Below are 5,171 nucleotides of genomic sequence, written 5' to 3' on the forward strand. Positions count from 1 at the left end.
TTGCTATACATAAATTAAGGATGCGTCGCACAGGGTCCGCGTCAAAAAAGTATCAATTTCTAATATTTTAAGACGAGCCAAAAATTCATCGATTATACATTTTAATAGTACATTGATTACAGAATCTTTTGGTACCATGCAGACACCAGCGTACAAATTTTTTAATACGATAAACATAAAATAAGGATGCGTCGCACAGGGTCCGCGTCAAAAAAGTATCAATTTCTAGTATTTTAAGACGAGCCAAAAATTCATCGATTATACATTTTAATAGTACATCGATTACAGAATCTTTTGGTACCAAGCAGACAACAGCGTACAAAGTTTTTCATTTGCTATACATAAATTAAGGATGCGTCGCATAGGGTCAGCGGTAAAAAAGTATCGATTTCTAATATTTTAAGACGAGCCAAAAATTCATCGATTATACATTTTAATACTACATTTATTACAGAATCTTTTGGTACCATGCAGACACCAGCGTACAAATTTTTTAATACGATAAACATAAAATAAGGATGCGTCGCACAGGGTCCGCGTCAAAAAAGTATCAATTTCAAATATTTTAAGACGAGCCAAAAATTCATCGATTATACATTTTAATAGTACATCGATTACAGAATCTTTTGGTACCAAGCAGACAACAGCGTACAAACTTTTTCATTTGCTATACATAAATTAAGGATGCGTCGCACAGGGTCCGCGTCAAAAAAGTATCGATTTCTAATATTTTAAGACGAGCCAAAAATTCATCGATTATACATTTTAATAGTACATTTATTACAGAATCTTTTGGTACCATGCAGACACCAGCGTACAAATTTTCTAATACGATAAACATAAAATAAGGATGCGTCGCAAAGGGTCCGCGTCAAAAAAGTATCAATTTCTAATATTTTAAGACGAGCCAAAAATTCATCGATTATACATTTTAATAGTACATCGATTACAGAATCTTTTGGTACCAAGCAGACAACAGCGTACAAACTTTTTCATTTGCTATACATAAATTTAGGATGCGTCGCATAGGGTCAGCGGTAAAAAGGTATCGATTTCTAATATTTTAAGACGAGCCAAAAATTCATCGATTATACATTTTAATAGTACATCGATTACAGAATCTTTTGGTACCATGCAGACAGCAGCGTACAAATTTTTTAATACGATAAACATAAAATAAGGATGCGTCGCACAGGGTCCGCGTCAAAAAAGTATCAATTTCTAATATTTTAAGACGAGCCAAAAATTCATCGATTATACATTTTAATAGTACATCGATCACAGAATCTTTTGGTACCAAGCAGACAACAGCGTACAAACTTTTTCATTTGCTATACATAAATTAAGGATGCGTCGCACAGGATCCGCGTCAAAAAGTATCAATTTCTAATATTACAAGACGAGCCAAAAATTCATCGATTATACATTTTAATAGTAAATCGATTACAGAATCTTTTGGTACCATGCAGACACCAGCGTACAAATTTTTTAATACGATAAACATAAAATAAGGATGCGTCGCACAGGGTCCGCGTCAAAAAAGTATCAATTTCTAGTATTTTAAGACGAGCCAAAAATTCATCGATTATACATTTTAATAGTACATCGATTACAGAATCTTTTGGTACCAAGCAGACAACAGCGTACAATGTTTTTCATTTGCTATACATAAATTAAGGATGCGTCGCATAGGGTCAGCGGTAAAAAAGTATCGATTTCTAATATTTCAAGACGAGCCAAAAATACATCGATTATACATTTTAATACTACATTTATTACAGAATCTTTTGGTACCATGCAGACACCAGCGTACAAATTTTTTAATACGATAAACATAAAATAAGGATGCGTCGCACAGGGTTCGCGTCAAAAAAGTATCAATTTCTAATATTTTAAGACGAGCCAAAAATTCATCGATTATATATTTTAATAGTACATTGATTACAGAATCATTTGGTACCAAACAGACAACAGCGTACAAACTTTTTCATTTGCTATACATAAATTAAGGATGCGTCGCATAGGGTCAGCGGTAAAAAAGTATCGATTTCTAATATTTTAAGACGAGCCAAAAATTCATCGATTATACATTTTAATAGTACATTTATTACAGAATCTTTTGGTACCATGCAGACACCAGCGTACAAATTTTTTAATACGATAAACATAAAATAAGGATGCGTCGCACAGGGTCCGCGTCAAAAAAGTATCAATTTCTAATATTTTAAGACGAGCCAAAAATTCATCGATTATACATTTTAATAGTACATCGATTACAGAATCTTTTGGTACCAAGCAGACAACAGCGTACAAACTTTTTCATTTGCTATACATAAATTAAGGATGCGTCGCATAGGGTCAGCGGTAAAAAAGTATCGATTTCTAATATTTTAAGACGAGCCAAAAATTCATCGATTATACATTTTAATAGTACATTTATTACAGAATCTTTTGGTACCATGCAGACACCAGCGTACAAATTTTTTAATACGATAAACATAAAATAAGGATGCGTCGCACAGGGTCCGCGTCAAAAAAGTATCAATTTCAATATTTTAAGACGAGCCAAAAATTCATCGATTATACATTTTAATAGTACATCGATTACAGAATCTTTTGGTACCAAGCAGACAACAGCGTACAAACTTTTTCATTTGCTATACATATATTAAGGATGCGTCGCACAGGGTCCGCGTCAAAAAAGTATCAATTTCTAATATTTTAAGACGAGCCAAAAATTCATCGGTTATACATTTTAACAGTACATTGATTACAGAATCTTTTGGTACCATGCAGACACCAGCGTACAAATTTTTTAATACGATAAACATAAAATAAGGATGCGTCGCACAGGGTTCGCGTCAAGAAAGTATCGATTTATAATATTATAAGACGAGCCAAAAATTCATCGATTATACATTTTAATAGTACATTGAATACAGAATTATTTGGTACCATGCAGACACCAGCGTACAAATATTTTAATACGATAAACATAAAATAAGGATGCGTCGCACAGGGTCCGCGTCAAAAAAGTATCCATTTCTAATATTTTAAGACGAGCCAAAAATTCATCGATTATACATTTTAATAGTACATCGATTACAGAATCTTTTGGTACCAAGCAGACAACAGCGTACAAACTTTTTCATTTGCTATACATAAATTAAGGATGCGTCGCACAGGATCCGCGTCAAAAAAGTATCAATTTCTAATATTACAAGACGAGCCAAAAATTCATCGATTATACATTTTAATAGTACATCGATTACAGAATCTTTTGGTACCATGCAGACACCAGCGTACAAATTTTTTAATACGATAAACATAAAATAAGGATGCGTCGCACAGGGTCCGCGTCAAAAAAGTATCAATTTCTAATATTTTAAAACGAACCAAAAATTCATCGATTATTCATTTTAATACTACATCGATTACAGAATCTTTTGGTACCAAGCAGACAACAGCGTACAAAGTTTTTCATTTGCTATACATAAATTAAGGATGCGTCGCATAGGGTCAGCGGTAAAAAAGTATCGATTTCTAATATTTTAAGACGAGCCAAAAATTCATCGATTATACATTTTAATAGTACATTTATTACAGAATCTTTTGGTACCATGCAGACACCAGCGTACAAATTTTTTAATACGATAACCATAAAATAAGGATGCGTCGCACAGGGTCCGCGTCAAAAAAGTATCAATTTCTAATATTTTAAGACGAGCCAAAAATTCATCGATTATACATTTTAATAGTACATTTATTACAGAATCTTTTGGTACCATGCAGACACCAGCGTACAAATTTTTTAATACGATAAACATAAAATAAGGATGCGTCGCACAGGGTTCGCGTCAAAAAAGTATCAATTTCTAATATTTTAAGATGAGCCAAAAATTCATCGATTATATATTTTAATAGTACATTGATTACAGAATCATTTGGTACCAAACAGACACCAGCGTACAAATTTTTTAACTTGATATACATAAAATAAGATTGCGTTGCATAGGGTCAGCGGTAAAAAAGTATCGATTTCTAATATTTTAAGACGAGCCAAAAATTCATCGATTATACATTTTAATAGTACATTGATTACAGAATCTTTTGGTACCAAGCAGACAACAGCGTACAAACTTTTTCATTTGCTATACATAAATTAAGGATGCGTCGCACAGGATCCGCGTCAAAAAAGTATCAATTTCTAATATTTCAAGACGAGCCAAAAATTCATCGATTATACATTTTAATAGTAAATCGATTACAGAATCTTTTGGTACCAAGCAGACAACAGCGTACAAACTTTTTCATTTGCTATACATAAATTAAGGATGCGTCGCACAGGGTCCGCGTCAAAAAAGTATCAATTTCTAATATTTAAAGACGAGCCAAAAATTCATCGATTATACATTTTAATAGTACATTGATTACAGAATCTTTTGGTACCATGCAGACACCAGCGTACAAATTTTTTAATACGATAAACATAAAATAAGGATGCGTCGCACAGGGTCCGCGTCAAAAAAGTATCAATTTCTAGTATTTTAAGACGAGCCAAAAATTCATCGATTATACATTTTAATAGTACATCGATTACAGAATCTTTTGGTACCAAGCAGACAACAGCGTACAATGTTTTTCATTTGCTATACATAAATTAAGGATGCGTCGCATAGGGTCAGCGGTAAAAAAGTATCGATTTCTAATATTTCAAGACGAGCCAAAAATTCATCGATTATACATTTTAATACTACATTTATTACAGAATCTTTTGGTACCATGCAGACACCAGCGTACAAATTTTTTAATACGATAAACATAAAATAAGGATGCGTCGCACAGGGTCCGCGTCAAAAAAGTATCAATTTCTAATATTTTAAGACGAGCCAAAAATTCATCGATTATACATTTTAACAGTACATTGATTACAGAATCTTTTGGTACCATGCAGACACCAGCGTACAAATTTTTTAATACGATAAACATAAAATAAGGATGCGTCGCACAGGGTTCGCGTCAAAAAAGTATCAATTTCTAATATTTTAAGACGAGCCAAAAATTCATCGATTATATATTTTAATAGTACATTGATTACAGAATCATTTGGTACCAAACAGACAACAGCGTACAAACTTTTTCATTTGCTATACATAAATTAAGGATGCGTC

The sequence above is a fragment of the Prenolepis imparis genome, unplaced genomic scaffold (genome assembly GCF_030444845.1).
Source record: "Prenolepis imparis isolate NDT839.2.m4 unplaced genomic scaffold, iyPreImpa1.0 SCAF_3, whole genome shotgun sequence".
NCBI classification, from domain to species: Eukaryota; Metazoa; Arthropoda; class Insecta; order Hymenoptera; family Formicidae; genus Prenolepis; species Prenolepis imparis.